This window comes from Candoia aspera, chromosome 1 (genome assembly GCF_035149785.1).
Source record: "Candoia aspera isolate rCanAsp1 chromosome 1, rCanAsp1.hap2, whole genome shotgun sequence".
NCBI classification, from domain to species: Eukaryota; Metazoa; Chordata; class Lepidosauria; order Squamata; family Boidae; genus Candoia; species Candoia aspera.
In genome coordinates this window covers 50,631,524-50,656,441 of record NC_086153.1, presented here as the reverse complement: position 1 = coordinate 50,656,441, position 24,918 = coordinate 50,631,524, and positions in this window count along the sequence as shown.

The window sequence follows — 24,918 nt, the reverse complement described above, 5'->3', positions numbered from 1 at the left end:
TATCTATGGCATTGGCTCAACTATGAAGGGGGTGTGTCATGTTCCCATGGTGTTTGATCACTGAGATTTATTATTTGCTCATAAATTTTCCAAGTACATTTCTCCCATGCAATTACAGTACTATGAAGAAATGGATCTCTTTGCCCGCACTATGTGTAGGATGAAAAGTTATGTTTTTATGGATTTTGATGAGGTTTTCACTTCCAGATTTCAGATGGTTGGATTAGGATAGTATAATGTATTAGAGAAGGTTGCCAATTGACTAACCCTGTTTGATCATATTTGTCCACCATAAGTTGCTTTCTTTCTTTTCTTTCTGATTAATTTATTTAAATTTACTGTGTGCTGTAAAATCCACCATTTCCTATTTTGCTATTTTGTAGTCAACCTTTCAGACTGCTTTTTGTCCGCATGTACTGTATATGTGGGTTTGCATGGATATACATCAGAAATATGATCAGGCTCCCATATCAGGGCTGCAAAAAATGTGAACAGCTGTTAGATTGCAAAAAATGACCTAAGAGTTTTCTGTATCTCTTCGCTGCCATCCAGTGGTTGTCTGGATTTTTGTAGCCCAGAACTGTTAGCCCTAGCCAGAACTAATATTTACAAATACATACTATATTAATTTGTAGTGCTTCTAACTCATCTTTACTGTATTTCTGAGTGGTCTGGATCATCAAAATGAAATCCGATAAAGTCAGAACAAAAAATAACAAGCAATTTCAAATTTATCTTGAATAGCTACAAATACTGAAATAATAACAATAACAATAGCAATAATATGCCTATCTCATCAGCACAAAACATTTTACAATCCATTACCTGGAACAATTGTACTTTTATGCCATTCTCACCTCATCTTGTTCAGATGCTCATCAGCCCAGCAAAATGCACATCTTGTCCAACATCAAAAGCATGTGTCTTTTGTTTAGTTCAGTTTTTTACAGTAGCATGAAAGGAATTTGAATGCATAAATCATGGCCTTCGTTCTGTTCCAGAACTATTAACCTTATTATTAAATCAAGTGTCTATTTTCTTACCTTTGCTACCAAAGACTTAACCCTGCAGACTCACTATTACACCCATAGGAAGTTCTAGTTGCACTTGCTGGTTGCATCACAGGCCTTGAAACAGTTTTGCAGATGAATGGCCCCTGTGCAGCTGAAATGTTCTCCCTCATCTCACTGCATGTGCTCTTTTCAAATGACTGTAAATATAATCATAAGAGTCTGCTAATGTAATCATAAGAACAAAAAGGCAAAGAACAACACATTTTTTAATTATTTCCTTCCTATTTTCTACAGGTCTGTTTTTCATAACCCAGCACATTAGGGTTATTGCTTCACTGCAGATGGACTTATTTTCAGTAATGAGTCTGTTCCATTTCCTTGAGTTGCAGTTATGAGCAATTTGAATGCTATGATCCATTTGCTGCCTTGCAAATATCAAAACGATACAGATGACTATGCTTACCTCTATAGCCTTATTTCCCACATAGGATTCTTGCATAAGACTTTACGTTACGCTCTCCAGGTGAGCTTTAAAGACCATATTTAAGATAGCACAGGCTAAAATAATCTGAGTGTTTTACAGCGTTGTATGGTTTTTGTGGCATTTACTTTCAATGAGTTTTCCCTATTTGAAATGTTGTTTGAAATGGTTGATAGAGTTATAAACAGGAAAACAGCCAACATATCTGCACTTGGAAAAGAAATCTATGTTATATCAAAGACCAGTTATGATGCAATGGCTAAGTATTTTGTCTTTTATGTTAATATCCTGCCTTTCTTACAAACAGCTGGAAGTGGTATATATGGTTTCCCTTCCTACTTCATTTTTTCCTTATAGAACCCTTGTGAGGTAGGTTTAGCTGAGCTTCATTGATGAATTCATGTCTTGAGTGTTTCCATCCTAGTCCAACCTTTATAATACATGCAACACACTGCCTCTCTCCTTTCCAAGGTGGGGAACAGTAACACAGACCAAACCCATCTTGCACTGTAATGGGATGCATCACCTTAGAGAAGTGTTTCTCTTTTTATTCATTTATTTATTTATTTATTTATTTATACACACAAACACACACACACACATGGTATATATATGAATTTTATTAAGTTTCAGACCAAGGTAAAAGAATCTGTTTGAAATCTCAGTGGAAGTCAGAGTTTGTTTAAGATCCTCCATGCCTCAAGCAGTAGATTATGGTACCCCCTAGGAGCTTAACCAGTGAAAGTCAAGGATATGAAGGAGTTACAGAATATGTTTACACAAGTGAAAGTGATAAGCAGACAGTTCCCCAGGGAAAGTAGAAGCAGAAAACTGAAAGTTCAAAACAGCTGATTCAACATGTAGGAAAATGCTAATATCTTCAAATTTAGTACAAAAATAATAACAGTGAGACAATTATTTTCTCTCAATCCTCCTTAATATTTGGATGGGAAACAAGCCAAAACTTAAAAATATATTTTTTTTAAAAATCCCCAAAATAACAATAAGCATCAAGAGAACCCGCTTCTCCTTGCTGTAGGAAGCCTCTCTTCGGGTACACGTACTTAAAAAAATATAAATTGGGTGATTTAGAAATGGGGTGGCTAGTCTTAGTGTCCCTTTAAGGCTATAAAGCAGCTTGAAAAATGGTGATGTCCCAGCCTCCTGGCTACTCTTACCAGTCGAGCACGAACTCTGTTTGCAATTTTCTGGCTACAAGCAGCCATCCAGAGGACAGATGGGGTGATTCCAAGTGTTTTCCTTTCCTGGAGAAACACTCCTGGGCTTCAGGAAAAACCTGCCTGAGCCCGAAAAAAATGCCACATTGTCAGTTCTGCCTGCTATGCCTGCAGGCACAACTGTTCAGTCCACCATGTCCCCACTGGAAGTCTCAGAGCAGAGTTTGGGTTGCATGCTGGCTGGGGAATTTTGGGACCTGAAGTCCACACAGCTTAAAGCAGCCAAGGTTGAGAAACACTGCCTGAGAAGCAACAGACAAGAGGAAGGAATCTTGTTTGTAGCAGAATCCTGAACATTTTTAAAATTATTATTCCAAATTAAGTTATACAATTTCAGGGGGACTCTCTCTCTCTGGACTGTGTGCAGTGACAAGCATCATCTGTACCTCAGCCCATCATCTATTATGCAATCATCAACTATCTGATGTTCTCTCTGGGATGGAGAAGGATCAGAACTGCCCTTTCTACCCAATGAATGTGTGAAACATGCTGGAAGTGAATTATGAAAGTTAAAGCCAATCCGTTTGGGGTTGCCAGGTTGTGAAAGATTGCTACAATGATCAAGTAGAACATTTTCTATTATCAACTTTCTTAAAAAGAAAAAAAAACTGGACATGCCAGGGATAGCATCTGGGCCTAATGTATGCAGATCACATATTTTTATCACTCTTCATGGCACATACTTTAAGCCACCCACCAGTAAATGTGGAGGAAAGAATTAAGAATCCTTCTGAATAGGGGTGGAGTGGTGGGGAACATAGATTGTTGTTACTTCTACTTTCCCACTTTGTGTCCAATTTTTTCTGGCACGATTGAAAAAAAAACTATTTCCTACATATTTGTGATTTTATGGGAAATTAAACAGCACTGAGTAAGTTTTTAATTTTTTTATCACATAAAAGTCAACTATGTAAGAGAAAAATACCCTGGGAAAATTTCTCTCATCTCATACATATGAGAGAATATCGTGCATTCCCTTGTCCAGCCTATAATTAAGATGAAAGGCATATTTCTATTTGATTTGCAATTCGGTGGCATGGTTTGCATTCCATGCCGGCTGCATCATTGTGATCCTTCTAATGCATTGCAAACAAAACAAAATCATCCTTAACAGCTTAATCAGATGACATATTACACAGAGACTATTTCAAACTGGCAGGGGAAAAAATAGAATTTCATTGCAGCTCCTTTTAGGAATGAACTACATCAATGCAGTACTGCAGTTGGATTTTATGTGTGAGTTTGTATATGTGAAACATGTTGATATAAACATGGCTTTGTTCTGTCTCTGTTGAGGAAAGTATTTCTCATAGGTTCTTTATTGTCAAATATTTACCAAACCTCACAGCCAAAGGCAATTTCACTACATTGAGAACCAGTTTGATGTTGTAGTTAAGGCATCAGGCTAGGATCCTGGAGACCAAGAGTTCTAGTTCTGCCTTAGGCTCAGCTGGGTGACCTTGGGCCAGTCACTCTCTCTCAGCCCTAGGAAGGAGGCAATGGCAAACCACTTCTGAAAAACCTTGCCAAGAAAACTGCAGGGACTTGTCCAGGCAGTCTCCGAAAATAGGACACAATTGAACAGGGAAAAAAAAACGCACATTAGAAATAAAGTCTGTTAGGCTATTTGGAATTGTGGATGCTTCTACAATATAGTTACATGTACTGTATTTAAAGAGTCACCATAGGACTGTCTTTTCTTTTAGGTACTTGCCAAGCTGAAATACATCATAGTCTCATGGTACTTCTTTCAATTCTTATAAATGTCTTGCAGAGATATCCACAAATCCAGTTGTTAACTCTGCAGAGTGTGTACACTCAATTGTCTAGCAAATAGATGACTGAGATCTATACTTCTGGAGTATGGATAATTTCCACTGCAATGTTCAAGTAAGTGAGAGGCAACAAATATCCTTCCTAAATGTGAAGTTGCTTTTTCCATATCCCACATATTTGAGAAACCACCCCATGGTACTCCACCCTTCGGCATCATTTTAGGAGAACATACATGACAGATTCTCAAAATTCCAAACATGTTCACTGGCCCAAAAGACTGCCTACCCTTGTTTTAGGGAGTGCTCTACAACCGTTAGCAATTTTATAGAGCATGTGGGTCTGCAGTGGAGGAGCAGTAAAAATAAGGCATGCCGCTGTGCATACAGTCAAAAGTCGACCTGCTGGGCTTTCAAAATTCTCCAGCCAATTTGAGGGCAATAAAATTGGGTGAATCATGTTTCATCAGGGGAATAGAAACTCTTAAATACTTTCTCAAGGGCAGGCCTTTCCCTTAGCAGTGACAATAGCATTGAGAACTGGAATTTAAAAATGCAAAAGTGCAAAGTTGTAATTGGATACAGCCCAGTGACTTTATTTAAAAATATCCCACAATCTCTTGGAGATATGCTACATCAAGTACACCAGGGGCAATGGAGGAATTTCAAGTTTGTGTGTCCCAGCTGTGGGAAGGGAGGGAGGCAGGCAGGCAGGCAGGCAGGCAGGCAGGCTTTTAAACAATTCTTAAAAACAGTCAGATGCCAGTCCTCTCCAGACATTCATTTTGAATTTATAAAAGAGCAAAGTATGTTGAGACACAAGACCATATGTGGCAGCTCATTTCGATTCTCCTACATATACAGCTTCTGCTCCTGACAATCATGCTTTCAGTTTGAAGGCCCAAAAAGAGATTCAAGACACATTAAATTGGACATGCTTAAAATCCCCCTTCAGACTTTACTGGTTTTGGAAAATGCAGGAAAATTGGGGAAATGAGCTATATATATGTTTCTGTTACATACATTGGACCTCCTGTATTCACCCTGAATAAATCCACTCTCCCTGAAAACCAGATTTCAATGTAGATGTGGTTTTTGTTATCTACTAGGAATAATCAATCTTAGTATTATTGATTTTTTAATACAAAATAGTTTTGTTTTATTTTTGATTGGTTTAATAGATATTATTTATAAAAATAATAAAGGCGGGATAGAAAATAAATAAATAGATAGATAGCTAATAGATAGATGTGGATGTTAGATATGGCCATTGAACCAGTCACACTCTGGTTCCTTAGTTTTTGACAAATGCCATCCTAGTTTTCCCCTATTTCTATAGTTCCTTGTGAATACTTTATGTACAATGGTGCAATTCCTCATTTCATAGACAAACAGATTTCAAACTTTTAAAATCAGTTTGGAAACATCTGAACTGACATCAAGGTGGGGATCTTCCAAATCACTTCTGAAACACCTCCATACTAGATCTTTGCACAATCCTAACAGCTAACCCAGTTAGTGGAGGCAGTTAAAGAGGCAAGGAATCCATTTTAGAACTTGATACTGGATGTGGATCCCCAGCCTAATACAGTAACATGCACTTAACTATAGGGTATTATTTGAAAGGGGGAAAGAGAAATAGTTTTGCCCATTTTGGGACAGCATCTTCTCTGCAGGAGAAATCTGGAGTTAGAACTTTGAAATGAAGCTTCCCTGTCATTAAAGGCCCACAGATTTTATAATTCAGTGATGCCAATTTTCAGGGAGGGGGAGAATACAGAATTGAGAGCTTACCCCAAGCACGAAAATGACTAGTTAATAGTGCTGATAGAAAATATAGCCTGAAGTCTTAAAACCACATCTATGAGTGAAAGAAGCATGGCCACAATGGCTCTTTTCAATAAGACATCTTAGTATAACCTTGCAAATGTAAGCAGCAGTAACTGAAATGCCCAGTGGATTGAATGTTGTTAAGTAATACATAATCTTAAATACAACGAAATGCAGGCTCAGCTCTATGTAACTAATTTAAGCAGTTGCTTGCCTATTTGCCTTTGTATTTTTTCTTTCTGATTCTATGTAATCAACACTTGGGGCATTAAGCAATCTCAAATCCCTTGATGGAGTCTTGGCACCAAATAGATATTGCCAATGTATAAAGCATTAATCATAAACTATAAATACCAAATTGTTCCCATGGTATTTTACAGGACTAATTGCAGCATCGATATCCATTCAGCTTACAGAAGGAAAAATTTGAAACAAGAGGTTACAGTAATATGTATGGGGCAATAATCCTTCCTTTTAATGAAATGTTTACAGCAGCAGCTCATGTGTTCCACTCATACAGATAATGCTGAAACCTTACCTTGATATAATCTACCCAACTCAATTTTAAAGTAGTCTTTCCATCCTTCTTTCCTTCCAACTCCTCCTGTAACCTTTTTGTTGTTTGTTAAACATGAGGTTACAACTGTGCACACATTCAGCATGCCTTTTCTGTGGGTCCTGTTGAATAAACATAGCACAGTAATGCTGTCCATGATAGCTATCTGCAGCAAACAAGTAAAGTCTGAAGGGTGGATAGGTGCTTCTAAATATGCAAAGGGTATGCACTTGAAAGCCATAGCCAATAAGATTTCTCACCTGGAATTCTTCATTGCTTAGGAATGCCTGGCGACCCTTCATATTTTATTTATTTGCTGGATATAATAAAAATATATCTTAGAAAATGTGATAGCTGGGTATGGTATACTGCCAATGGGATGGCAACAACAACAGAGCTTTCAAGGACCATCCTGCTTTTCCTACAGTAGGACTGTAAGAATTTTTTAAAAAATGTTATTTCATTCAAAGAAGATTTGATCAAATCACATCATTGAATCAAATCTTCAAATTGCTTCAGCTACCATTGAATTGATTTGGAACGTTTTGAAGGTGTTTTGGAGATTTGATGAATGTTTTAATGCTTTCTGGATTTGCAGTGTCTCAAATAGCCTTCCTTCTGTTCTATATGGATAAAACTGGAGGATTGAGTAGTGTTAACAGTACTAAGTAGAGGCTCTCTGATGTTAACACTGATGGAGTTTTTAAATGTTAATAAAAGAACTCCAAGCAGCAAACAGCACTCTTGCAGAGTAGAAGCATGAACCAAAAGAGAACTTGCACATTAAGCTTAATTACATTCAGAAATAAATTCAGTCTTCACACAGTAGTTAGATGTAGAAAAATAGAGATAGCTTACTTTTATTCAGTAGATCTGGATACAGGTAGGCTCATAGTAGAAAGTTCTTAATCATCACTGGATGATGAAAAAGGGGAGAGCTGCATTCTGCAGCTCTTCCTGCTTGCATGTCTGCCCATGAGGTAATGGAGATTGTCAATCCCCAAGCCCAAGAAGAAGGAGGAAGTGGAAATCAGGTGACCCTTGTGACATCCCACAAGCACAATAGAGATGTGTTTGCTAGAAAGACCCCCTTATGCTTATGAGACAGTGCTGAGTTGACCCCTGATAATTCCAACAATCGTGAGTAACCAGCCAATAAGTTCTATTACCTCTGCAAACCCTGGCAATTGGAGCACTTGGAGGGAAGTGTTGCTTGTGGCTAGATTTTGTTTAGGTGGGTTCACTGGGAAGGGGAAGGGGAGGTAAGGAGGGAAGGGGACTCAGACTTATTCTGCTACTTTTTTTTTTTAATCTAGTTTGCTTTTTCTTGCATGATCCTCTGCCTTTCCCCATATGTATATCTCTTTAATTGCATCCATTTTTTTTTACCTATAATATAGTCCTCATTAGTTTGTTTCTAATCATTTCCTTTCATGCCACACCTGCCTCCCTCCCCACCAATCCTTATGTCATGTTATTTGTCTTTCTCTGGATTGTTTTGTATCAAGTGAGTTAATCTTGTTCATTGTATGATGCTGTTGTAATGCAGATATTTCTTTATTTCAGCCTGTATTTTATTCACAATAGTGATAGTTCACATTGTTCTCAGGGTTCACTTTTTAAAAAAAAAATATTTTGCACAACCTTAGAAGAAGTTAACTTTGCCAATAAGTCAGTTCAACAAGGCTGCAGCCTGAAAATGTAAGTGATCTGAGGATGCTGGACTCTTCCAACCATAGAGCAAGCTTCCTTTAAAAATAGTTTTTGAAAACTTATTATTTTAAGTGTAGTAGGATACTTTCTGCATTATTCAGCACTAGTTCTCTGTAGGCTGAACAATTCAGATGTCGCTGTACATTTTTTTCCCCTCCTCTTTGCTACTTACAGGAAGTGAAATATGTTACATATATGCAGTGAAACTAGTGAAGTCTACAGTATTTGCTTGAAACTTAGCAAGATTAGCGCCCTTTAAAAGATCAAGAATTCCTGCTATTTTTGTCCCATGCTGTAAAAAAAAAGCAGTTCCAGACATTTCAGTGCTTCCCACTATAGCCTATGGTTGAATCTTTCATTGTCATGAGTTGGTTCAGATCAAATCTTGTTTCCTTTGAATCATGCTTCTCAAGTTCAACTTGAATCTTGCCATCTTTCATCTCATATCTTGATTTCAAATCAGATGCGCTCCTTGCACTTGGGCTGCCCAACTTATAAATATCGTCATACAATATGGAGTCTAATCAGAACTGAAGGCCAAGAAAAGTGGTAAACAAAGGGCCTTAGATGCTGCTGCTCACAATGATATCGTATCCTTTAAACGTGCTAAGCCTTTGAAATGGCTGGATCGAAACAAATAACCCTCCTGGATAGAAAAGTTTTTAACAACTTATATGCTCCAACGTCTTAAAAGAGCTTTCTCTAGAGCATGTTTTCAACAACTGGATTGCATGGTATGATATGGGAGGTTCCATGGAGTTCCGTTCTAGGAAAGAACTGTGTATACGTGGTGCACCAGCTGTTGAAGATGTTGCACATACCCTGTTTGACTGCAAACTGTATTCTGCAGAAAGGGCCATTTACTTGGATCCTTACTTAAAATCTAAGAAATATTGGGACACCTAGAATAAACTCTTATACTTCTTGCAGGGAACAAATTTGCATATTACTAGGAAGAGTGCAATTTTCTTATCAAAGACCATTCTGAAGAGGATAGAAAACAGATTGGGGTTGACTGCAGGGGTGAAAATTTATTATGAATATGCCCCAGTTTTTTCTGTATGGTTTTTACAGTTTTTCAATATGGTGAGATGACTAATTAATGAAATTTATTGTATTCCATTGTAAATCAAATGCTATCTAATTTATACATCCCTATGTCCCAGTAATAGACTTCTTTCTTCAGCAGTAGAGATGGAGATCTGCATATGCTTCTGGCTTCTCAGCAGAGAGCAGAGAATTGTTCCGAAGGGAACACAATTGAAAGAGGAGTAAGAATTACAGAGTAACCAAAAAATATGAAGTTGTACTTCCCTTTTTTCCTCACATAATGTATCAATAATTTATGGGTTTTTCAACCATAGATGTAGCAGTGGTCACATGTGAGACGGGGAGCAAAGAATTGTGTTACCATATGTGTGTGTTTTTAATGCTGCCTACGGTTTCCATTTTTCATTCCTACACTACCAAAAACTACAATTAGGGCTCTTTCTTTCTATGCAGTGAGATCAGTTTGATACTGCAAATGGTTAAATGATCCTTGGCAAGAGGCCGAACTTGGCAGTAATTCTGTAATGAGAAATCCAGATTATGAGCATCATTTGTAATATGAGTGTCCAGCACTTAAGCCAGTTTCATTTGAATGCTGCTGCTTTTTCCTTTTCCTTATGGCAATTTCTTAGCAATGTTCATTCAGCAGAAGAAATTGTAACAGTTGTGGTATTAGGCACTTCGTTTTCCTAATAATAATTTGAAATTAAATTTTAATTTATATAATTGACTTTGTTTGGGTGAGGTATCCCTCTGAAGCTGCTTGATGAAACAATAGAGCCCCCTTACTTCTGAGAGCTCAGGGAAGCAACTCCGTTGCATTGTTTCTCTTCGGAGGCCTCAGCTGGCACTGGCAAGAAAATGGCTAAGCTGACAGCATTGATAGGAGAAAACACTGCAACTAGATTCGTTTCCATCTGGAAGCCGCTCCTGGATTAGTTGCTTGTAATGCAACAGAGTGAAGTCTTGATTTTGGGTTTTGATGATTGAATGGTTTGATTTTAGAGATACAACGTTACTAAATGTTTAACTAATAGTAAGGGATTAACTTTTAAGTACTTTTATAGCTGTGCTGGAAAAGGTCAGAAGCCACTGGTTGGACATGCTTTTTTGCTTATCCCTGCACCGGTTTAGCTCTTCCTGTTTCTTTTCTAGACTTGTATTCTGTTGGTCTTATATTCTACATTGTGTGTCTTAATTATATTTTGAACAATTACTAATTAATAAAAAAAGGAAAGAAAGACAAAAAAGGGAAAAGAAGCGGCTGCTTGTTAGCTGCTGGAAGTTCTGGTCAAACTATAAGGTGACACAAAGGTCATTGTCAAGAAAAATCACATTTCTTTATCTCAGTGAGCAAATGTCGTCTTTGCAGCTTGACGCTTCTCAGTGGAGTGAATCTAAGCCTCCTCATATAGGCCTAGTGAGAACGAAGGGCCATCCTCATTCCTCCTGTATATTGATGGATTGATTATATGCCATTAAGTCAGCTCCCCTCAATATATATTCCACATAAAATAAGTGAGGGAATAGTATACAGCCTTGTCTCATTCCTTTGCCTACCTGGACCCATTCTGTTTCACCATGTTCCATTTGAACTGTGGCTTCCAAATCTGTGTATAGATTTTACATGAGGATAATCAGATGTTCTGGGATTCTAAAGCTTTTTTCTAAAAAGCTTGACATGGCTGACATAATCAAAGACCTTTCTATAATTAATGGACATATTAACTTCTTTTGGGTATTCTTTGGCTCTCTCAATTATCCAGTGTGCATCTGCAATGTCTTTTTTTCCTTTGTTTTTTTTCCCTAAAACCAGGTTGAAATCCCTTTCTGTATAAGGCTCAGAACTGTGCTGGATTCAGTAATCCTAAGCATTATTTTGATAGCATGTGAAATCAAGCATCTTTTTGTGATAGTTTGCACCCTCAACAGAGTCTCCTTTCTTTGACATTTGTATTTAGACTGACCTCCAGTCTGTTGGCCACTGGCATATATTGGTTAGAACCTTTACCGATTCTTCTTCTGTTGCTTGCCATACTGACCAACTACATTTTTCCCCTTACATGTTCTGTTGATTTCAGATTGAACTTGACCATAAACTGGATAACTATCATATTGAGTTGATACTCATTTTTTAGGTCCAGGAATTGAAAGCATCAAATTTTTGCCTAGTACAGAAGCAATAATTGGATATTACAAGCAATGTAATGGTTAATGATGAAGATAATGCATAGCAGTCATGACTAATAGCCATGATTTCTCCCTCTACATTTTCCACATCCTAAAATTCAAGTCATGGTGTCTTAACTTGCATAACTACTTGTTATCTTGATGCAATGCCACTGGAATTTAGGTGTTTTATTTGTTTGTTTGTTTGATGTCCCACCTTTCTGGCAAGTACTCAGGGCTAGTGTCTGCCCCATACTAATTCATCTCATCTCCCTCAAAGCCTTCCTGCCTGTGTTAGCTCTGTTTATAAAATGTAAAATACATCCCAGCAGGTTGCAGCAGCTGGATTACTTCATCTTGGCTTGGAACCTGAAGCAGGATTGGGTTTGGTTGCTGTTCAGGTCAGAGATCATCAGAAAATCCCAGGACTCCATACTGGGAAGGAAAATCATTGGCCACTCTCTTCCATTTTGTGCCCATAGCCACCAGGGGTCAAGTTCATCTAGAGGGTATCTTTTTTTTTCTATAAAACATGGACATCTTTAAAAGGGGAGCTGGCACATTTTATGGAGGACAAGCCCATTAATAATCATGATTCCAAGCTTATGGTGTGGAAAAAGTATAGAGGGAGAAATGGCTTTAATCTCAATGGATAAATATTTTCTTAAATACCAAAGTTAGGGAGACATTTTCTTTGGAATATAACCATAAACCTGCTCTTGCCCACTGTGGCTTTCTTTTAAGCAAAGGGCTGGTCACTTTAAAAACTGGAATAATATTAAGTTTGCTTGGAGAAATTTAAAGGAAAGGGGGCCAAGCAGGAGTCTTAATAATTAGGATTTTGGCACTGCAGAAACACTAAAAATCAAACTTAACCTTTGAAAAAAAATTACATCTGATTTAGATTGAGCTTGAAATATGGGTGAAGTTTTTAACTGAAAATTCATTCATTTACCCGTCCTGCATTTCAAAGTTCATCATTCTGCACTGGTGATGCTGAAAAAAGATATTATAAAGGAGTTCTTTCCAAATATTCATCCAAATTCATCTCAGGTTGGAAAGAAATTCTGCACTGAAGGACATTCAACCATTTTCACTAAATGGGATGCCCAATTGTTGTAATACTGTTTTCTAAGTGCTGAACCTGTGGAGTGTTCTAGATGGGATAGCTGGGCTTCAGAAAAGAAGATTTTGTGGTACCAATGGCACTGTTTTCCATATGTAATAGATAGTCCAATGATACATTCAATTGTATGAAGAAATGGTGCTTGTGAATTATTGACCTCTGAGCAGTAGTTTGTAAGGTGACAAGGCCACAAAAGCTGATATTCTTTGCATGGAGCCAGTTTGGTCTAGTGGTTAAGGTGTTGGGCTAGAAACCAGGAGACAGTGAGTTCTAGTCCTGCCTTAGGCATGAAAGCTGGCTGGGTGACCTTGGGCCAGTCACTCTCTCTCAGCCCAACTCACCTCACAGGGTTGTTGTTGTGGGGAAAATAGGAGGAGGAAGGAGTATTAGGTATGTTCACCACCTTGAGTTATTTATAAAAATAATAAAGGGGGGATAAAACAAACAAACAAACAAACAAATAAAATATACATCTGTAGGAAAAAAATACCTAAATGACAACAGGAGATTGTGATGTCTTGTTTTAAGTTTTATACTATATACTTTTATAGTATATTACTAATTATGGAAAATTCCTGCAAATATCACAACTTTCCAGATTCAGTTTGCCAGGCTAACTTTTTTAAACAATCACAGCTAAAATGAATATCTAGATTTTGGCATCTTTGAAGATTACCATGCCTGGTCAATGTAGATTTTCTAATAACAAGTGATAGTGAATATACCCATTCTTTGAACAAGTCAGCAAAACAATTTTTCAAGCAACTATTTATAAACATTCCTCTTTCCTTTATTTTTTTGCTGCTGCTGTGCTTCACAAATTTATGAAAATGTGGGAGAGTGGAAAGAATGTTGTACATTTTTCAAAATAAAAATATTACATTTGGGCGAATATCCAAGACCTGCTTCTGAATCCATGCTGTCTACCAAATATCGTATCTTAATATAGTACCACAAAATATTCTTGACAGTGTTGATCCATCCTTCCGCTTATTCATAAGTAGGACATTCCTTCTCTCTAAAAATATGCCACCTATTAAAACTGGCTCTCCAAGTTCCTTTTCAATGCATTTGGCAGAGGAATAAAATCCTGCAGGTCACACAGAATATACCTTATAGGAACAAGAGTTGTGAAACCTTTTTGACCTTTTCCTTGAAATCTTCAAAATGCTTTTCACATTTCATCAGCCCTATTTTTGCAGGCATGAAGTCATCATTTTTAATAGACTTGCATAAACTTTAAAAAGTAGTTTTGTGGTCCAACAGGCCAAGAGAGGTTTGATTAGGGTACCCTGGGATGGCAAGCATGGAATGGGGAGGAAACAGCCAAGTGCTCACAGACTTACTCTCTCTGTTTGGTCACAGCCATAGATTGAAAATACATGATTAATCTTAGTCAAAGTTGTAAAATGGGACAGTTCTATGGATAAGTCTTTTCATCTGTTCCTCTGTGTGTGTGTGTGTGTGTGTGTGTGGGTGTGGGTGTGGGAGTGTGATGACTGAGAAAACTCCATGTGAAGAAGGATCATTACTCCATACATGTTTCATATACAAAAGCTCCATGATTCAATCTTTGGTATTTTCAGGGTGGGCTGAGAAAGACCTTTGAGAGACTCTCGACACCAGTGTTTCTCCACCTTGGCAATTTGAAGATATGCAGACTTCAACTTCCAGAATCCCTGAGCCATCATGGGAAGTTGAAGTCCACACATCTTCAAGTTGCCAAGGTTGAGAACAGTCCTCAGTCATTGTAAACACAGTACTGAGCTACAAAGTACCAGCATATTATTTTGTTATTTATCTCAAAATCATGTAGGAGAAATCATTCAGAGATGTGGTCTGAAAAGTAGTAAGTATGAAAGTAACATGCAACTTTTCTGGACGTAATAAACTGGATGTTAATACAATGTGATTCAGTTTCGATGCTGCCAGTCAGTGGGCTATCCACTTGTCCAACAGAGTGGTATTCAATCTGTTCTGGAAGGACTTGTACTTCTGTGAAGAATCACGTTTGGTTTTCCATCTTTCACTGAAAGTATAAGTAGCCTCAGTGATTCAGAAGCCCTTTTATGCACTTAGATTGATACATCATCTACAAACTTAACTGGATGGTAAGAGATCTCTAAATTTATGCAGTCTACCTCTTGATAACTTTAATCTTCAATCAGGTCAATGCATAATATATGAACAGTAAAAACAAACAAACAAACCAGTGTTTATCCCAGATAAATTGTTCAATGGGATTAATTTTAATCTGAATTTATGCAGTGTCATTTTTAACTTGTTTTTAATTTAATATTTATCTGTTTTTAAATTTTATTTGAGAATCTTTGGTGTTGGACAAGACATCTTACTTATAACTTACTTACAATACTTACTTACTTAGGTAAAGGTAAAGGTTTCCCTTGACATTAAGTCCAGTTGTGTCCGACTCTAGGGGGCAGTGCTCATCTCCGTTTCAAAGCCGAAGAGCCCGCGTTTGTCCGTAGACACTTCCGTGGTCATGTGGCCGGCATGACTAAACGGAACGCCATTACCTGCCCGCCGAAGTGGTACCTATTAATCTACTCACATTTGCATGTTTTCGAACTGCTAGGTTGGCAGGAGACTTACTTACTTACTTACTTAAATAATAATAATTTTAAACTGCCTTTTAACTAATTTAATGCATACTGCCTGAGCCAGTAGTTGAACTCAAATATAGTTATTCAGAATTTGTACTTGTCTGAATTTTGTAAGGTAACACATACAATTGCAGATATTAAGAGAAAGCCAAAAGGAAAAAAAACACATATACTTGTGAAAATAATGTGTGGTATTTGGGAAAATATATAATGCAAAATTGGTTTTTAAAATAGTATATTAATAATAAAAAGAGTCAGCATGGTATAACGGTTAAGACTAGGAGCAGCAAGATCTGGGTTCAAGTTCCCCATCAGTCAAGGAAAGTCACTGGTGACTTTGGGCCAATCACTCTCTTTCTCAGCCCAACTACTTCACAGGGTTGTTGTTGTGGGGGAAAATGGGAGAAGGAAATTCCATGCATGCCACCTTTTGTATCAAGTTTACCAAAAACTTTTTTTAAAAAATGCTAACAAATGCAGAAATAGAATAAAATAAGTTTTGGGACTGGAAAAACAAGAAACTCAAATCATCCCTTTTTTTCTTTTTAAATCCTAATACAGAAGGAAGAACAGAAACACCAGTAAGAGCTCCAGCCATATCAAATAGCATTTATCCCTGGTCTAAAATAATCTCTATGGGGAATGGGACTGAAATGTCCCTCCATTTTTAAATGAAGGTACACCACAGGACCTCTCCCTTATGTGCCTCAACAATTCAGCCTTAAACTGAGTTTGCAATCTTGTGGACCATTTGCATTTCTTAGTGCCCTTGATAATGGTAGAGAGCTATGTGGTCCACTTTTCTTTTCAGTAATACACTGGGATTTTTCTAGATATGTACATTGGCCTTGCTCTAGAGGAATCACATCTTATTGCCCTACCCCCCCCCCCCCAAGAGTTATTTCCTCAATAAAATTTAGTCTACAATCCATCTGGGTGTTCAAGATGGAATGAAGATAAACTAGAGAACCCTCTGGGTCTCATAATATGAGACTTTGACAGATCTTTCCACAACGGCAAAAAGCCAAATGCACATCAGAGCAGCACTCAGAAGAAGGCGCAGATCAGGCTGATATTCTTTAGAAGGTTCCATATCTTGAAAGCAAGACATTCTGTCTCTTTGAAGGAAAGGTATGTACAGTTCATGTAAGCACACCATGACCTTAGGCTGGTCTTTAGTTTAGAAGGTTGTAGAATTGACATAAGAGATGAATAGTTATTGGCTATGAGCTCAAAGGAATCTATGTTCATTATGATACTGAATACTAGTTGCTGAGTCACAGCAGTAAGTCTGTTTGTCTCTTCAGACCCTCCTAGTAGATTTCTCCGATGCTGTAATATGGCCAAGATTGGGTTTGAACTAGCAGGGCTATGTTTACATTCTTAGATAACTCCTTCCACTGAAGCAAGAAGATTTGTTGTTGGTGGTTAACAGTTTGGAAGATCCTAGTATGAAATTGTAGCAGGGAGTAAAGGGAAATGTTTTTGGAGAACATTTCATTGAGGAAGCTGCTATTTGTGTTCATCTGAGATTAATAACCAATTAGCATAATTGGGACATAGGTCTAAGGAAACTCAGACAGGTGTAAGAATTTCATATCACCTATTTTTCAGATTAAATGCCTGGGTAATTTGTTAACAGCAGCCTTTCGCCTGCCACTCATACAGATTCATCACTACATTGCATTCAGAAGATGGTTACACTTAAAACCCTGCACCTCATTCAGTGTGCAATGAGTATCCTCATATAGGTTTTCAACAAGTTTATGTCCCACATTCCAAATATGCAATTAAGAACGGCTGTTTTGCAACTCTTAATTCTACTCTTAAGTTTCACCACTTATTCAGAACTTCTACTTCTCTTGTTTTCTTGGCAATTGACCTGAAAGCAAGCAAATAAACTAACAAAACCTCAAATGGGCTTATTTTGTTTTATATGTTCTGATTGATAGGTAATTGAGATACTACACACCTAGCAGGTTCCCTCATCTGCAGAGAGCTATTTTCTATTTTAATCACTATTCTACCCTGGCTTTCAGAGAACTGCTGCCATTATGGCCAGAAAATAAAAAGTGGAAATTCATGGGGCTGGTCCTTCTTACCATTAACACACCATTGTACAGTAATTAAGAACTGAATGGCATCTTCAGAAAACTTTCACAACCATATTTCCCCCTTTTTGGGGGAGATGGGTGGTGATGGAAATCTAAATCTAAATCTAAATCTAAATCTAAATCTAAATCTAAATCTAAATCTAAATCTAAATCTAAATCTAAATCTAAATCTAAATCTAAATCTAAATCAATATCTCCTTGTTTGGCAAAGAACATGAAAATACTCAGTTCATAAACTTTTGCCCATTATGATGAGTTTACAGGATCCATTTCCTGAGACAGTTTATAAAATGTCAAGATTGTGTGTAACGTCTTCACAATCTGTTGGCTTCTTTACAAAGCAGTAAAGAAGCGAAAGAAAAGGAAAAAGTCAGAGCCAGAAATGTCCCTGGAGTCTTAAAATAAAGCACAAATTTTACATCTCAGTTCCTGCTGTAGGTCTTCAAAGTTTACTGAAGATTGGAAAAATACTTCAACAGCTTCAGTAGCTGTTTCATGATTCCATTTGAGTTGTAGACGAGGGTCTCTGACATTTCTGCTGTCGGACTTTTCCATGCTTTATCTCATAATAGTAAAATATTACCCAAAGATGGTTTTTCCAGCATCGGTCTTGGAAGCTGAGAAAAAATAGTAGTCTAGCAATCCATCCGTTAGGACCGTGTGGAATGGGGACTGCTCTCCTTCAAGGATTTGACTGATCTAGGCTGCTACAGCAATCCAATTTGGGCAGTTACAGTCTGAAAGATTGAGTTGATTTGCTTCCACACCTGAAGACAGAGCACTGAAATGGGACCGTTCATTCTGTCAGGCTGCTTTCTTCTGTTGGAAATGGGCCTGCACAGAAGCTCCTTTTGGGCCACAGTAAAGCAGCATGCACCTGAGAAGCATGGCTGCAGTCTGAGGTGTCACTTGGAAAAAGTACCTTTGTCAGACCGAAAGGCCCTTTCAAAGATCTGTCTAGCTGTCCTATCTGTCTGTCTATGTCAGTGTTTTTCAACCACGGCAACTTGAAAATGTGTGGACATCGACTCCCAGAATTCCCCAGCCTGTTGAAGTATACACATTTTCAAGTTGTGAAGGTGGAGGAACACTGTTCTGTGTTATAAGCCAGACAAAACCACTTATATGATACTGAATACAAGAAATATTAATTAAAAAAACCTCTCCAAGTTCTGTTTTTAAATCAGTTCATTCCTCCTAACCTGTATAATAGGGAGGGGTCTCACCTCAACTTCAGTGCCACAGAGAAAGCAGTATTAATTGTTGGTGCTAAACATAGGTCTGGCAGGGCCTGCAAAAGATACCCCATTAATGCCCAGTTCTGTGGAAATCACCAGTCTTGCAGTTAATTTGAAATTAAGCCATGATAGGTTTTGTACACCATACTGAGCACTTTGAATTGGTTGCTGGTAACTTTTGCAGGCATTTGTCTCAGGACAGGCATAATGTGGCCATTTTAAGAGGTACCCTGCTGCCTCTTACATCAGACTACTGCATTCAGTGTCATATTGAATTCCCAGCCACCTTTGAGGGCTGCCCTATTATGAGAATGTTGCAATAATTGAACTTTCATAGAATTACACAGTTTGAAGGGACCTTGGAGGTCTTCTAGTCCAACCCCCAACATTTATTGGTAAGCTTTGATGTTGCTTGATGTTGTTTCACTGATACCAGTCTCTCATCCAGGAAGGGGAACAACTGGTTTGTCAGATGCCCTTGTGATAGATGTCTACCATCAATGCCAGATCTAGGAAGATCCCTGATCCTTTGAAGGGGAGATGCAACCTCATGCAGAATAGACATATCTCCCAAATCCTAAAATCCAGTCCCCAGAATCAATATCAATTCAGTATAATCCAGATGCATGTTCATTCCTTCTTGCAGTCTGAACAAGAAACAGTTAATCCAAGGAAAGATAATCCAAGAGCACTGATTAATGATGTTTATTAGAAAGAAGTCCATGTTCCAACACAAGAATTCCAGTGAGTACCATATCTTCAAATAAGATGCCTATATATAGGCACTTGGGGGGGGAGGAATGCTCATCCATTTTCTCCCACATTTTCTTTGCAAAAAAGTAGATGTTCTGCTTTTTTGTGAAAGAGAGGCAGTATCCATCTATCTGCTGTTTTGATAACTGTCAGTCCTATCAGTGTGAGAAATAACTTTCAACCTCAGTTTACACTCCCACAACTAGTGTTTTATAGCCTGGAGGTTCTTGAAACATCCCACCCTGTTTTGAATTAAGGAGGCAGATCCCTATCAATGCCTCTTTAACTCAGCTCATGTTTTCCTGTGACTGTGCAGTGGCTTCTTTAAGGTGGTGCTGAAAGATGTATCAAGCATATCTAAGGCCCTCTGAAGCATCTTTTTTACTTCAGATTTGGGTAGCTGGGCAACCCTATCACATACGATTTTTAAAGTTTCATGAAAAGTGCTAAAGTGGATTGAAATTCAGCATCAGTTCTAGTTAGCCCATAGATGGGAGACTGCCAGGGAACACCAGGAATATAGGCTAGACTCAGAAGCCAAAATGTGTTCCAGAAGGCTATGTCAAATCACTGCTATATACAGTTGCTAAGAAGATTGTGTGGACGTGTCCATGAAGTCACCAGGAGATGAGCTTGATTCAAATAAGGTTTTACTCTAATAATTAGATTGTAGATACCCTGATCACTCAGCAAACACATGCTTTGGAAAAGCTGGACTCTTCTAGTTAATCAGAAGAAGGGCCATGCCAAGGAAACCCCGAGGGTCATGTCTTAGTTTTTTGTCTGTTCTGGCTATTTGTATCTGTCCTGTATGAATTCTTAATTGGTGATCTGATGACCAGCTGTCATCTTAAACTTCTTGGAATCCAAGGCTTCCAGTTGAGCTACAACTGACATCTTAACCATAGTGACGGTCGGTGTGTGAAGCCACATTTGCAGTTCCCCATGAAAGTATGAAACATCTATTAATATTTGTGCATTGTATTAATACAGCAGCTGCTTTAATTGGATCTTCAGCTGGTGCAACCTGTCATTTCTAATCGTAAGTCTAAAGGTACTATTAGTATCTCAGGAAATCTCTGAACCCTTTTCCTTGTTTAAGCAACACATGAATAAGCTCAGTTCTAAAATAAATCTGCCTTACAATTAAAAATATTCCCAAATTTTCATTCAGATGACTCAATTCACTCAGCTGATTCAATTCATTTAGTATGTTATCTGGAAGAGCAAACTGATTCTAGACCGTGTGTTACAGTAGGTTCTAGCATAAATATACTTAAGAACTGATGCACAATTCATGAAATTGAAACATATGGATCTTTAAACCACTAAATGCTTGCTGATTTTAAAAAGAATCCACACAGTTTACTGTACATCCAAAGTTTAAATTAATTTTGAATTCCTCATAAAAATGTGATTATAGAGCTTTCAGTTGCTATGTAATATATTTTTCATAAGAACCAAAAAGATGCCTTTTGCTAGGTCTACAATATCTGCAAAACTACAAGCAACCAACAGATGGCAGCAAAGAGTCCTGGGGATTATCTGGATTTTTGCAGCCTAAATATAGTAGGTTTACCTTTTATTAGAGCATTTGATTCATCCACATAGCCCAACATGTTTGGCACTGACTAGTGGTGGTTCTCCAGGATCTTACGTAGAAGTTTTCTAGGTTTATGTGAAAAACCAGATTAAACTGGGACTGTCTTTCTGCAAAGCATATGTTCTGCAGTGAACTCTGGGCTTTTCCAAATGATTTATTTTCTATTCCTTTCATTTAAGACCAAGTCTGAAGTTAAGTAGGCTTAAGGATCCACAGGAGAACCAGAATTTGCCTCTTTTTTGTCCATGAGATACTATGCACAGAGATAATTTGAAAATGCTGTATACAGTTTTGGTTCACCTTGAGTTGACACTCTTTTGAGAAAAAGTTTACATTTTCAGTGCTATGTTAGATCTCCATGCCAGCTAAGCAATTTGATTTATATCCTTCCAGAGATGTTTATTAGTCCAACACCTTCTCCTTCTTAAGGGTATGCCTCCAGAACCAGCCATATATGTACTTGAGGTATGGAATATTTCAGGAAATTTAAGGGGCAAAATTGCTGAAAACCCTTTTCACCCCATTAAAAATCCAGCCTTCAGGAATTCCTTCTGACTGGATAGAAAGGTGGGGTCATCATTATCATCACCTTCACCATCAGAACTACTTTAGGTCTCAGCCTCACTAACTTTGGAGTGCATCCCTCAATGAATGAGGCCTTGAAATGCCCCTCAGACCAATGGAAGTTGTCCTCACTACCACCACAACCACCACATGAACACAACTACTGGTTGTGCTATACAACGTACTGGCTGGGGAATTCTGGGAGTTGAAGTCCACATGGCTTAAAGTTGCCAAGATCTAGAAGCCCTGCTATAGAGCATGGGAATTTTTTTACCATGTAATACATTGCCTCAATCGCATCTTTTTAAAAATATGAATAACTACTGTATCAAGAAGGAACAATAAATACATGACATTTACAAGATAAGATGTAGCCTTTGTGTAAAACTAAATTCCAGCTGGTTTAGAACAAATCTAAAGAATAGTGCAGAAAATGTTGGGAGTCATAAGAATTCAGGAGCCTCAAGTTTCTGTGTTTTTAATGATACTTCCTTGTATTGCTTCCCTCCACTTAGCTCTTCATGGAACATTTGGGTTCCAGCTACCAGTCACCACCAGTGTTAAGTATGGTGAATTGATAGAATAAGGTATTCATTAATCAACGCTGTCACACAGGTGTCTTTCAGCTGTATTGCAAAATCAGAAGGAACTATTCACTATGCCAAAACTGTATTTAAACTCTTCCTTTGTCAGGGATTTGGACTTTCTCCCCGTCTTTTCTCAGCAGCTCTGACTTATCATGCAGGTGAAAGGAATACAAATCTGTCATTCCTTCGAAAGAAATGGTGTGTCCAGATTATGTAAACAAATCTGTTTATGTAAGCAGCCTGCTCAAGTTGTTGGAGGGTCCCAGATGTATTCTTTGCTTCAGTTTGGCAACAGCATGGCCAATTATGAGCACCCTCTGGAGTAGTGACGACGTGTGCTGTGCTGATCTTCCAAGCAAAAACCCATGAGCAAGTGCATGACAATGCAGAAAATCATAATCACTGATTTAGTCTGACCCATTACTAATGTCAGATTGGAATGAGAAATTGTTTCCAGGTGTAAGATGGAATTGTTTGTTCGATGTCATATGATTATGGGGCAATCACAGTAGAAATTAGGTGTGCTTTAAAAAATGCTGAATCCAAAATTGGAGGTCCATGTGGAAAATTCAGTGAAGTATTAAAACCTAACTGTCAGTGTAAACTTAGATTTTGTAAAAAAATATTCTGAAAATATTGCTGGAAGAGAAGTTACATAAATACATCAAATAACATATTTTAGTGTGGTGTGGGCAATGGAAGAGAGAATACTTATTAATATTTGTTGTGGAACAGCACAGCAACAAAGTTGCTTGAGCGCCAATTCCTATTATGTAGTCAAATAAAAAACGAGACAGAAATTGAAAGTATTACTGTTTTGTAAAACTCTTTAACATCCTGCCAGTTGGTCACTAAAAACAAACAAATAACTCCAAAGCAGTTTATTGATGTAACTGCAAAATGTGCAAATCAGAATATAAAACCTAAGTACACAGAAGAGGAGCCATGACACATATCATCATCCTAGCAGGAGATAGCTCAACCATAACCAAATGCCAGGCCCAATGCCTGGCCCCAACGAGGACTGTAAAAGAAATCTGTCATGGATTTCTTTTACAGTAAGATGATGTGATTGATCCCTCCTTATGGATTCAGTGGTGCCACAGACAGCAATACTATATGGAATCCAACAGTATTCATTGTTTGTGGTGTCATTTTTTATACAAAACAGCATGTTTGGGGAAAGGGGTGCAGAAAAATAATTGTGGATCTTCCCCCTCCCCTCCCCTCCCCTCCCCTCCTTCCCAGATATCTCACTAAAAGTTAAGAGCCCAACCTCACAATGGTGAACGGGATGATTTAGGAACAATAGTTCTCACTCAGGCTTAAACATGGGAAGACCAACAACCTTAGATTGCTCAATACAAAAAAATGTTTTGACACTGCTATTCTTTTTCCTCCTTTGATTGGGCATAAAAAGAAATAAGCCACTATGTAAGAGTGCTAACCTTTACCTAGCAAAGTGCTGTTGCCTGGATATCTCCAACTGTTAGTGTTTTAACCTTCAACCTTGATTCCAGCTGTTGCCTGGTGTAATTCTGCCATTCTTACATTACATTCAGTGTACAAGTTAAATAGATATGGGGACAAAAGGCACCCTTGTCCCACTCTCTTTCCATTCTGAACTTCTCTGTTTCTTTCAACTCCATTCTTATCCTAGCATCTTACATTTCGTAAATGTTCCTGTAATTGTAAAATAAGGTGTTCTGTCACACACATTCACTTCAAAATGTTCCTCCTTCTGGCGTGATATGCACCATCGAAGACTTTGCTGTAGTTAATAAAGCAAAGATATACCTTCTTTCTCTCTCCGTGCTAATATTAGCTATTTGATTTTTAGTTCCTTTTTGTGGAATCTGTCCACTCATTCAGCATTTCTCTCTCTAAGTATGGCACAGTCTGTTCTTTGCAAGATCTTAAGAAAAACGTTGCTTGCATGAATTCATGCAATAGTCTGGTAATTTGATGGTTCTCTTGTTCTCCTTTCTTCAGTACATTGGATATCCACAGATTGTAATAGATATGATCCTTTCATTTATTGAGCATAGTTGCCATTCTTTTCTTTCAAATGGTCCTATGTCCTGAATTATTTAATATAAAGAGGCTCCATCCTAGTCTACCTATTTACTTGTTCCTAAAATATCTATTAGCATGTCCTTCATTTCCACTTTGATCATTTCCATTTTTCATTGGTTCCTGTTTCTCACACTCCATATTCCAACTATATTTATTTATTAAACATATTTTATCCCACAACAATTAAAAAGACCCTCGGAATGTTAGAATAAATAATACAATTTAAAACATCAGAGTTCTTAAAAACGCGAGAGCCATAAACAGGAAAAATGAAACATTAAAACAAAAACAACACATAATACCACAAAAATAAATATGTCAGCATCAAGTCAGAGAAGGGTCTCTGAAACAGCTTGGTTTTCAGGAGGTTTTGAAAGTCTGGCTTTGAACTTTTATTTCCATACCTACATT